The sequence below is a fragment of the Diabrotica virgifera genome, chromosome 1 (genome assembly GCF_917563875.1).
Source record: "Diabrotica virgifera virgifera chromosome 1, PGI_DIABVI_V3a".
NCBI classification, from domain to species: domain Eukaryota; kingdom Metazoa; phylum Arthropoda; class Insecta; order Coleoptera; family Chrysomelidae; genus Diabrotica; species Diabrotica virgifera.
This window is the reverse complement of record NC_065443.1, coordinates 153,074,044-153,087,531: the sequence shown is the minus strand read 5'-3', so window position 1 is coordinate 153,087,531 and position 13,488 is coordinate 153,074,044. Positions and strand designations below refer to the sequence as shown.

The 13,488-nt window shown below is 31.7% G+C and overlaps 1 protein-coding gene across 1 annotated transcript in view; it reads left to right on the top strand.

Moving 5' to 3' along the window:
* LOC114327785 (ephrin type-A receptor 2) overlaps positions 1 to 13,488 on the top strand; it is an 82,145-nt gene that overhangs the window by 1,343 nt on the left and 67,314 nt on the right. The gene's annotated exons all lie outside the window — the stretch shown is intronic.

Below are 13,488 nucleotides of genomic sequence, written 5' to 3'. Positions count from 1 at the left end.
GATGTAAATAAATGCGTAAAACATTTTTAAGCTTCTAATTTTTGGGTTTGAAAATAAGGGGGCAAATTTCGTTATAAACATTTAGTGCTGAAGCGGCCCTGTACATCCTATGAGTTTCTAACTTACAGATTATTGTTGCTGAAGACGAAACGAAGATTTATAAAAAAATAAAAATTTCCTACAACCAACTGAAGCCGAGATAATTGTTTCTTTTTTCTTAAATCGTAGTGCCTTTATTTACAACAATTAAGAAACTATTTTACAGTCATTGACTAAAGAAAGACTTATATTATCTTAAATTAAAAATAATTATAAAATATAATTACATTTAATTATTAAAAATTATTTTTAAAATCGGTGCTTTTGCGAGCGTCCGAATTTTGCAAATCGCCCGGCTCGCTTCAAATCCGCGCACTCGGAAAATTTTTACGTAACTTGTATTAAATTTTGACCGAAAACAATTTAATAATATTACCATTATAATATACAGTCTATTTACCACTGTATTTGTTTTTCTTGATAAACTTTTATATGTGAAATCTCATTTCTGAAGAAATAATATTACAAAAATGATACATATACAGTAGAGCGTCCATAATCCGAACCCTGGTAATCCGAACGTTCGCTAATCTGAACGCAAAAAATTATAAAATTAAGAAATATGATCGCGGACCGAATTTTTTGGTTAAATATGACAATACGGGCAAAATATGACCACGGAGTTTTGTTTTGTTTATGCAGAAATAAATACATACAATAGGTATATTTGTTTATTATGCAGGTGTTTTATCCTTGTAACTTAAACGTATGTACATATGTACTATGTTTATGAAGCAATATATATATTTGACCATATGTTCGATAATCCGAACAATTTGATAATCCGAACTACCCCTGTACCAATTTGTTCGGATTATCGACGCTCTACTGTATATGAAATATATAACTATATTTTTAATTTTTTCATTGTTATATAAATATAATAATAATAATGTGACTTCTTATTATACAATATAAAACTTTTTCTTCTTGTAGTGACTATCCGTTTTGGATGTTGGCGACCGTCATGGCAATCTGTACTTGCACACTAAATCGGTACTGCTGCTCTAAAAAGATTTGTAGTTGTGTTGAACGACGTACGTAAATTTTCTAGCAAGGTAATCCTTCGCCTTCCTGGTTCTCAGTTTCCAAATGGGGTTTGCCAAATTGCCATGATGTTTGCCAACATCCAAAACGGATAGTCACTACAAGAAGAACAAGTTTTATATTGTATAATAAGAAGTAACATTATTATTATTATATTTATTATAACAATGCAAAAATTAAAAATATAGTTATATGTATCATTTTTGTAATATTATTTCTTCAGAAATGAGATTTCACATATAAAAGTTTATCAAGAAAAAAAAATACAGTGGTAAATATACTGTATATTATAATGGTAATATTATTAAATTGTTTTCGGTCAAAATTTAATATAAGTTACGTAAAAATTTTCCGAGAGCGCGGATTTGAAGCGAGCCGGGCGATTTGCAAAATTCGGCCGCTCGCAAAAGCACCGATTTTAAAAATAATTTTTAATAATTAAATGTAATTATAGTTTATAATAATTTTTATTTTAAGATAATATAAGTCTTTCTTTAGTCAATGACTGTAAAATAATTTCTTAATTGTTATAAATAAAGGCACTACGATTTAAGAAAAAATAAACAATTATCTCGGCTTCAGTTGGTTGCAAATTTTTTTTATTTTTTTATAAATCTTCGTTTCGTCTTTAGCAACAATAATCTGTAAGTTAGAAACTCATAGGATGTACAGGGCCGCCTCAGCTCTAAATGTTTATAACGAAATTTGCCTTCTTATTTTCAAACCCAACATTTAGCTCGGCTTCAGCTGGTCGTAGAAATTTTTTATTTTTTTTTATAAATCTTCGTTTCCTCTTCAGCAACAATAATCTGTAAGTTAAAAACTCATAGGATGTACTGGGCCGCTTCAGCTCTAAATGTTTATAACGAAATTTGCCCCCTTATTTTCAAACCCAAAAATTAGAGGTTTAAAAATGTTTTACGCATTTATTTACATCAGAATATGAAAATATAACTCTTTAGAAGGAGATTGGATGTTACAACAACTCTCTACGATTTTTCTTCAAAAAGTAATAGCCTTCGACATTTGACCTCTTGGGATAAACAATTTATAATATCTAAGTAACAAATTCGTTAATCCGGCCTTGCAATTTTTTTATGTTTGGAATTGAAAGATCTTCATTTTAAAGCTTTAAAAAATAAAAGAAAATTATTTCTACAATAAATAACGCAATTGTAAAAAACGGCCATTTTGGACCTTTCGCATGCTGTTTTGCAATAACCAAAAAACGAAATTAAACTTACCATGGCTCAAATTGTAGGTTTTTTAATTTACTACAACTTTCTATTAAAAAGTTTTTCTCTAAAATCAATATCCTAAGCTGCAAAATTAAAAATCTTTAAAAATTGCAATTTTAACAAATGAAAATCGCAATTAAAAAAAAAAGCTCACAATATTTTTGGTCACATTTTAGTAGAAGTTATTCCTGGCATCGTCCATTACAACACCTGATAGGTTTCAAAAATTCCTAAATTATATCATGTGTTTTCACCCACATCCTGGGGTATAACTGATATTCTGTGTTGTGAATTTTTAAAACTTTTAAGTGTGGTTTTTGACCCTTGTGAGAAATTATTTATTTAGTTTTGTGTTTATAATTTAAACTCTTGTTTTATTTCAGGGTTGTTTCGTTTTAAACATTTTGTTTTAAACAACTGTTTTAAACATGTTTTAAACATGTGTATTAGGGTGGGTCGAAAATATTGTTTTGCGAATTTCGATTTGTAATAGTGCGGAAAACATGACCTGGGTAGAGACTTAAAAACGTGCATATTTATTTTTTATTTATATTAACATTAATTACCCGCGCATGACGTTTGAAAATTCGGAAAAATTGTTAAAATTACATTTATTTTATCAGAGTTTATTGTATAAATTACATGGCATAAAATGATATTACATTCTTATATTCAGAGATACACGTAATACAAATAATAATCAATCCAAAATATGAGAATAATCGTGCGCATACTGCGGAGGAAGGAGTGGGGAAAGAGGGCGTAAACTGTCGATCACGTGTCTTTGCCTCAGTGCACCTAATCAGTTCCGGGCGAAAGGTCACGCGCATTTATCTAATGTTTTCGCGATTTTAAGTAGTTTTTGTTAGCTTTGTGACTTTGTGCATCATGGAGATTTCAAATAATACCCGAAAATCCACAAGTTGTCCCATATTTGGTGCTCCGGAAGAAATTAACGAAAATCAACTACCCACTTACAAACAAGTTATAAAATATTACAATTTAGTCAGACATCAACTTAAACTTGAGAACAATTCAAAAAAGAGCCATCCATTAATGAAGTATCTGAAATAGTGTCATCTAAAGTTGAATATTTATGCAGAAAAGCGTCTATTCCTACTATGTCTCATAATCGTGTGATGCAATTGATAAAAAGTTACCACGCGAAGTGTAAAAATTTAATAAAATCTTTGAAGCGTTTATCAGAAGAAAAAATTCAAGATTTTCATAGAAATTCGGAAAAACCGTTTGATTTGAGTTCATGTAAGTGTAAAGATTTAGAGTTATGCAAATGTTCCAAAGACCAAAAGATTCCTAAGGAAGAACGAGCTGTTTTAATAGATCAGAGAACAGAGCGAAAAATGATTATGGGAACTGTTGATTTATTGACAAGTAAGAGGAAAAGAAAACTGAGTGATAGAAAAATTAAGCTTAAATCCTATTACGATTCTAGCGTTTGTGAACCAGGCCGTTCTCACGAAAATCCTAATACCTCAATAACGTCTGGAAGTAGCGATGAAGAACAAACTTTGCCCTCAAGTTCTCACGAAAATCCTAATACTACAATAACGTCTGAAAGTAGCGATGAAGAACAAACTTTGCCCTCAAGTTCATCAAAACCAGCATCAAAAAAACGTGAAATAACATCTCTCAAGAATTTATCAACTATCTGTGACCGATACGGGATATCCGATAGAGCAGCTGCTGCTGTCGCTTCTGCTGTTTTGCAAGATGTGAAAATCAACAACGAAGTAATCGATAAGTCGAAATTGCGACGAGCGAGACAAAAATTACGAAAAGAAACCTTATCTCAAAGCCAACTAGATACTATTCCTGCCTTATTTTTTGATGGACGAAAAGATAAGACCCTGAAAATTGTTATGAAAGGGGGAAAAATACCGCTCAACATCTGTGGAAGAACATATTTCAAAATAATTAAAGAACCAGGATCAGTTTTTGTCGGATATGTAATTTCAAGCCATGGAACTGCAAAAGGATTGGAGTCTGCTATCTTTCAAACAGTAACAGGTCAACTGAATATGTCTCTAGAGGATACTCTTGCCATAGGTTGTGATGGGACGGTAACTAATACGGGCAAATACGGCGGAGTCATACGGCTCTTAGAAAAGCGTTTACACCGACCACTTCAATGGATCATATGCCTTTTACACTTAAATGAACTGCCCTTAAGACATTTATTTGCAAAACTTGATGGCACCACAACAGGACCTAATACTTATTCAGATGCTATCGGAAAGTTATTAGATGATTGCGAGAAGCGCTCTGTTGTCGTGTTTGAAAATACAGAAGGTATGTTACCAAACATTTCAAATATAAAAGACCGCAGTTCTGATCAACGTTACCTTTATCATATCACATCTGCCGTCATAAGTGGTAAGTGCCCTTCTGATTTGTCTAATCGCTCTCCGGGAAAAATGTCGCATGCCAGGTGGCTAACAAAGGCCAACAGGATTTTGCGCTTATATGTTTCCATTGAGATACCTACAAACGAACTCAAACAACTCGCTACTTTTGTAGTTAAAGTATATGCTCCTATTTGGTTCGAAATCAAATTAAATCCGACATGTAAAGATGGAGCAAGGCACTTTTGGAAGTTGGTATTTTATTCTCGATATCTTCCGCAAGAATTGAAGAGTGTCGTTGATCCTGTAATAAAGCGAAATGCTTACTTTGCGCACCCAGAGAACTTGCTCTTATCTATGTTATCTGACGAACAAAAACATGTGAGAGAACTTGACGCTAGACGCATTATAAAGGCAAGAAAACCATCTGAATCCCTTCAGCTTCGAGTCTTTGAAGTGCCTAAGATAGATTTAAACGCTTCGTCTTACATCGATTTGATAGACTGGCAGCAATCTTACTCGCAACCACCTATATTGATCAATGTTCTGGATGAGACTCTTCATTCCCTAGTTGAGTCAGGTGGTGATGATGAAGTCCTTTTTCTGAGGCTACCATGTCATACTCAAGCTGTGGAGCGGGCTGTAAAAACAGTAACAGAGGCATCTATGCAGCTTTGCCACAAAACAGCAAGAGAAGCTTTAATTAAGAATAAAATTATTTCACGAAAGCTTATGCCTAAGTTCGAAAGTAAGAAAGATTTTAACGTGATTTGAAGATTTTTTATTTTGTCATATTATTTGTTTATTTTTCTTTCTTTATAATAAAATTTAGTCCAAAAGCACTTTATTTTATTAGTTTACGTTGTTGTTATTCCTATGAGCCACGATAAATCGATTTTCAAATAATTCACAAAAAAACAAAAATTTCAGTTTTTCAAACTCAATGCGCGGGTAGAAGGGGTTAAACTAGAAAAATTCTTTTTTCATTGTTTTTCATGAATGGATGTGGGTCACGTTTTTTTTACTATTACAAAACTTATTGGACAATTTTATTTTTTTCCATACAAAAGTGACCCACCCTAATGTGTATATTTATGTTTAAAACACTTAAATTAAACAAGCGTTTTTTTTTTCATTGTCTTCATGTAAAAATTAATAAAATACGGTATACTTACAGATAAACTGATATTGAAATACGACTGTACTACACACAATACGGTCACAATCGGAACGATGTTATGTTATTTAAGAACAGTGGAGGCTAAGACCATGGTTTAAAAAAGAATTTTTTAAATAGTCTTTTAGTCTTTCTTAAACAATGCTAAGACAGTTTACAATAAATAAAGGAATAACAGGTGTCTGTTGTTTCCGATAATCCGAGACAATGAAGGTTGTGCTGCCGCTGTGTGCCATGAGTCATTTTTACTATCGTATAGTTCAAATTACACAAATACCCATTATCTCTCAAATATTATATTACATACATTTTTATTGTTGAAATGTTTGTGTGATGAAAATCGGTCCGGGTTAGCCGGACTTCCGGGTTATCGGGGGCCGACTTATCGGGGTTCCACTGTATATTCAAAACAGTGTATACAGGGTGCGCCAAACCTCTGGTTTTCTTTGATTACGGCTAAACTATGAGATATACAAAAAAATGTTTATAACAAAACTAATGTGTATCAAAGAGGTCTATAATTTAAAATTATTTTCATGAGTCAGAACGACGGTATGAACCAAAGTTGTATTTTTTTAAATGGAACACCCTATATATTAAATCATTTTTGAATATATTATTTAAAAATATGAAAAATTTGTATAAGGTCTTATAGGCCTAAAGTTAATAATTTTCGAAATATTTACATTTTTATTGAGAAAAATGGTAATATTTATAGGGTTGTGGATTATGTTTTCAACAAAGTTTTTAAAATATAGTGTTATTTTTAAATAATTTAATATTTTTTACTTTTAGCCATAAAATATACAGTGTCAGGGCCGGCGATAACGGGCCTGCAAGGGATGCACTGCAGGCGGGCGCCCCTGTTTGGAGGGCGCCAAAATGACCTTTTTTCTGTCGGTACTATACAAAATACTAATTTAAAAGACACTGAAGGGCGCCTATGCTTCTTTTGCAGGCGGGCGCCTTATACCCTAGCGCCGGTACTGTACAGTGTGATCACTATTTGCAAATACAAAATTTTCTCATTTTTTTAAATGGTACACCCTGTATATTAGTTTTGCGTTTTGTAGTAAATATTACAACCTTTCTTTTGGTATAAGGTTGTATGTACCTAGCATGTTTCGTTTTGTAGATATTTAAAAAAAACTATAGATTTTACGATTTTGCGGATTTTTTATTTAAAAATTTTTTTGCAAAAAAATATTTATAATCTGGTTTTAGAAACATACACTAAAATATAAAATATGAAAATAAAAACGTAATTAAAGATTAAAATAAATCGTATGCTAGTACAATTCAATTGAATTTAATAACTTTAAATTATTTTACAAAAAATATTTTACCATATTAATGAATGCATAAATTAGTTACTAAATTAAATAAACAACCAAATTTTAAATCAACCGTAGTAATTCTTCTACCGCAGCAACTTTCCTGTACCAAATTAATTGTTAGTTATATTGTATTTACGAGTAAGATCAGTTAATGACTTTTTAATTTACCTACATCTTGAGAACGTATAAAGTATGCTTTGAAACAAATGAACGTTATGGAAGTATATTAAGAAGTAAATAGTATATATGTACCTACTCGTGTCACAAAAGCTGGTAATAATTTCTAATGGTTTCGCCCAAAACAAATGTCATATCCAAAAATTTTTCGGTTAAAAAATTAAAATTTATATAAAAAATTGTTACAAAAATTTCAACTACAAAAGTATTACCAGCTTTTGTGACACCAGTAAATACTATTTATATTACTAAATAATTTGGCTGATACATTTAACATGCAGCTGTTTTAAAGCATACTTTATAATAATTTTTATATTCTCAAGATGTATGATGTATGTAAGTAAATTTAAAAGGTAAATTAAAAGTTTAACTAAATACAATTTAACTAACAATTAATTTGGTACAGGAAAGTTGCTGTAGTAGAAAAATTACTACGGTTGATTTAAAATTTGGTTGTTTATTTAATTTAGTAACTAATTTTTGCATTCATTAAAATGGTAAAATATTTTTTGTAAAATAATTTAAAGTTATTAAATTCAATTGAATTGTACTAGCACACGATTTATTTTAATCTTTAATTACGTTTTTATTTTCATATTTTATATTTTAGTGTATGTTTCTAAAACCAGATTATAATTATTTTTTTTGCAAAAAAATTTTTAAATAAAAAATCCGCAAAAACGTGAAATCTATAGTTTTTTTAAAATATCTACAAAACGAAACATGCTAGGTACATACAACCTTATATCAAAAGAAAGGTTGTAATATTTACTACAAAATGCAAAACTAATATACAGGGTGTCCCATTAAAAAAAATGAGAAAATTTTGTATTTACAAATAGTGATCACACTGTATGTTTTATGGCTAAAAGTAAAAAATATTAAATTATTTAAAAATAACACTATATTTTAAAAATTTTGACCTATCACTTAAATTTTTATTTCTTTGGAAACATAATCCACAACCCTATAAATATTACCATTTTTTTCAATAAAAATGGAAATATTTCAAAAATTATTAACTTTAGGCCTATAAGACCTTATACAAAATTTTCATATTTTTAAATAATATATTCAAAAATGATTTAATATACAGGGTGTTCCATTTAAAAAAATACAACTTTAGTTCATACCGTCGTTCTGACTCACCCTGTATAATCAAAAATAATTTTAGAATATAGACCTCTTTGATACACATTAGTTTTGTTATAAACATTTTTTTGTATATCTCATAGTTTAGCCGTAATCAAAGAAAACCAGAGGTTTGGCGCACCCTGTATTTCAAAAATCTGACGATTTGAGCGGGGCGTAAGGAAATGGGTGAGTCCCAAAGTTTCACAAGAAAAAAGCGAATATTTCGCGAAATGATTGACAGATCGAAAAACTAAAAAATACGTACTCAATATTTTTCCAAAATCTATAGAATGATACCAAACACGACTTCCCACGGAGAGGGGTGGGGGGTAAATTTAATATTTTAAATACGAATCCCGCGATATTTGTTTACGATCTGTATACGAATCCCGCGAATGATACTAAATACGACCCCCCACGGAGGTGGGTGGGGAGTTACTTTAAAATCTTAAATGGGAGTTCCCATTTTTTATTGCCGATTTGGATTCCTTACGTAAAAATAAGTAACGTTTATTCGAGACATTTTTTCGAATTATGGATAGATGGCTCTATAATCTAAAGAAACTATTGTTGGAAATGGAAAATTAAATTAAAAATGGAAAGTCTCCACTAAAATAGAAAACTTTACTTAACTTTTTTGGTTTTAGGACCTACTCTTCACAACCCAATTGGTCCCCAAAGCGCTCTAGTGACTGCACATTTAGCATACTTTGCTCCCGTACCATAACTTGCAATGCGAATTTATAAATAGTAAGTCTGGGGTTCCCCCAGGCGATAGTTCCTAATTGCAATTGGTTTTCTTATCAACTATTACGTTGAAGAAAAGTTTAAATCAAAATTATTAATATTATGTTTAAGAAATATGATTTAAAGTTTAAATCATATTTCTTAAACATATAATAATAATTTTGATTTTAACTTTTCTTTAACATAATAGTTGATAAGAAAACGAATTGTAATTAGGAACTATCGCCTGGGGGAACCCCAGACTTACTATTTATAAATTCGCATTGCAAGTTATGGTACGGGAGCAAAGTATGCTAAATGTGCAGTCACTAGAGCGCTTTGGGGACCAATTGGGTTGTGAACAGTAGGTCCTAAAACCAAAAAAGTTAAGTAAAGTTTTCTATTTTAGTGGGACTTTCCATTTTTAATTTAATTTTCCATTTCCAACAATAGTTTCTTTAGAATAGCGCCATCTATCCATAATTCGAAAAAATGTCTCGAATAAAAGTTACTTATTTTTACGGAAGGAATCCAAATCTGCAATAAAAAATGGGGACTCCCATTTAAGATTTTAAAGTAACTCCCCACCCACGTCCGTGGGGGAGTCGTATTTAGTAATATTCGATAGATTTTTCAAAAATATTGAATAAGTGTATTTGTCAGTTTTTCGATCTGATGTTCATTTCGCGAAATATCGCGGGATTCGTATTTAAAATATTAAATTTACCCCCCACCTTTCTCCATGGGAAGTCGTGTTTGGTATCATTCTATAGATTTTTGAAAAATATTGAGTACGTATTTTTTAGTTTTTCGATCTGTCATTCATTTCGCGAAATATTCGCTTTTTTCTTGTGAAACTTTGGCACTCACCCATTTCCTTACGCCCCGCTCAAATCGTCAGATTTTTGAAATATACACTGTTTTGCATGTACAGTGGAACCCCGATAAGTCGGCCCCCCATAAACCCGGAAGTCCGGCTAACCCGGACCGATTTTCATCAGACAAACATTTCAACAATAAAAATGTATGTAATATAATATTTGAGAGATAATGGGTATTTGTGTAATTTGAATTATACGATAGTAAAAATGACTCATGGCACACGGCGGCAGAACAACCTTCATTGTCTCGGATTATCGGAAACAACAGGCACCTGTTATTCCTTTATTTATTTCAAACTGTCTTAGCATTGTTTAAAAAAGACTAAAAGACTATTTAAAAAATTATTTTTTAAACAATGGTCTTAGTCTCAACTGTTCTTAAATAACATAACATCGTTCCGATTGTGACCGTATTGTGCGTAGTACAGTCGTATTTCAATTATAACTCAGTTTATCTGTAAGTATACCTAGTCTAAGAGCTAGTGAACCTTCCGACTAACGGTCGTCCTGTAAGGCTAGAAATTTGTCTAGTGATAATTCATAGCACACCAAGGCTAAAAACCATGACCTGGCAGGCCTCAGCGGTGCACGTGTATCTACCAGGTGAATCGAAAAGTGCAAATTTAGGGGGTAAAATAAACTTTCTCCTGTAAGGTTTAAATTTAAGTATGTGTTTGAGTAAGTCATTTAGAAGAAATGTGTACAATGACAGGCGATTCTGAAGAGCATAAGACCTTGCCAGGCGAGGGGAAAGATTAGGGGTTTTTCCTAAAATTATTCTTTTTGCATCGAACAAATTTTTTTTAGGTTTTTTGAATCATTCCAAACAGAAAAGGTCCTTAGTGATTTTTCTCTTAAGTTAATAGTTTTTGCTGTATAAGCGATTGAAAATTGCGAAATCGGCCATTTTTAACCCTAAATCGGACATTTATCTAAAAATTTCAATATTCGAAAGGTACGTAGATATTTCTTAAACATTGATTGATGAAATCACGAAGAGTTTTTTGCAATAAAATATCGAAAACCCCTTTGTTTTTTTAATTGCTAATCAAGCGGGCGCTACACTGTAGTATAAGTGAGGACGTTTGAGCTTGCATAAATTCATTATCTCGAGAATGGACAAATTTCAAGAGAAATCCTCAGACAGGTCGATTTTTATTTTTGAAAAGTGACGTCATCCATCTGGGCGTGATGACGTAATCGATGCTTTTTTTAAATAAGAGTAGGGGTTGTGTGATAGCTCATTTGAAAGGTTATTTAATTCTCTATTCAGTAATATAAACATTAACATAATTATTTATACAGGGTGTACAAAAAAAATGTTTCTTCTATTTGTCAAATTTATTCAAAGTTAATTTAATAAAAAAAAATTTTTGTACACCCTGTATAAATAATTATGTTAATGTTTATATTATTGAATAGAGAATTAAATAACCTTTCAAATGAGCTATCACACAACCCCTACTCTCATTTAAAAAAATCATCGATTACGTCATCACGCTCAGATGGATGACGTCACTAGTATTATATATATGCCAAAAAGTCCTAATTTAAAAATAAAAATCGACCTGTCTGAGGATTGCTCTTGAAATTTGCCCATTCTCGAGATAATGAATTTATGCCAACTCAAACGTCCCCACTTATACTACAGTGTCGCGTCCGCTTGATTAGCAATTAAAAAACAAAGGGGTTTCCGATATTGTATTGCAAAAAACTCTTTGGGATTTCATCAATCAATGTTTAAAGAATATCTACCTACCTTGGCAACTTTGAAATTTTTAGATAAATATCCGATTTAAAATCACTAAAGACATTTTCTGTTTGGAATGATTCAAAAAATTTAAAAAAATTTGTTCGATGCAAAAAAAAATAAATTTAGGAAAAACTCCTAATCTTTCCCCTCGCCTGGCAAGGTCTTATGCTCTTCAGAATCGCCTGTCATTGTACGCATTTCTTTTAAATGACTTACTCAAACACATACGTAAATTTAAACCTTACAGGAGAAAGTTTATTTTACCCCCTAAATTTGCACTTTTCGATTCACCTGGTAGATACACGTGCACCGCTGAAGCCTGCCAGGTCATGGTTTTTAGCCTTGGTGTGCTATGAATTATCACTACAAAAATGTCTAGCCTTACAGGACGACCGTCAGTCGAAGGGTTCACTAGCTCTTATGCTGGCCACTCACTTACGGATATCGAAGAGGCCGGGCGACTGACAGGCGGTTAATTGAAGCCAAAATCACCACATACACGCAGTTTTCGTAAAGGCGTTGGCACGCTCGATCACAAAACTGCATGTGTGTGGCGTCTCAACAGCAGTTCATTAACTTAACTACTCAAATAACGGCCTTCAGTCCTGGCCTGCATGCCATGGCCTCTTCGATATCCGTAAGTGAGTGGCCAGCATTAGACTAACCGTATTTTATTAATTTTTACATGAAGACAATGAAAAAAAAAAACGCTTGTTTAATTTAAGTGTTTTAAACATATACACATGTTTAAAACATGTTTGAAACAGTTGTTTAAAACAAAATGTTTAAAACGAAACAACCCTGAAATAAAACAAGAGTTTAAATTATAAACACAGAACTAAATAAATAATTTCTCACAACGGTCAAAAACCACACTTAAAAGTTTTAAAAATTCACAACACAGAATATCAGTTACGCAAATTTTCAAACAGAATCCAAACACCTGACAGTGTCTCAAGTACGATTGCGCGAAGCCGTGGAATTTACGAGACCAGGCTCGGTCTGTAGATCCAAATCGTTACGTCTCTGACATCTGTCTGTCGTTGGTCTTCTTCTTTTACATCCTAAACATAATATTTACATGTGATTTAATTTTTCTCTATAAACTACTTGACCACCGACTGTTCTGATTTATTAAGTCTTATCAACTAGTAGCACTAGAATTCTTAGAGACATGCCCGTAATTTCTATAAAACATTATCACACCAACTAGGCAAATTCTCTCCAATTAACAGGATTCAGACACTGGGAAATGACTTTAGTCAATCTTATGATCTGGTGGATACAAGATCTGTAAGATTTAAGCACTGCCTGACTGAGTATGTAAGGAATCGAAGATGAGTGACCTTTACCTTGGAGTCTTCATTTCATTTGATTTTAATTGTCAGAGATTTTCATTTTAATAATATTTTCAGAAAATTTAATTTACTTAAATTATAATCATTTGTTTAACAATATTTATTAATTATTTAATACTTAGTTTAGTATTTGTGTTATGGTTAGGATACTTTATTTTTGTTATTTGTAAAAATGGGGACATCCCGTAATAAATAAAT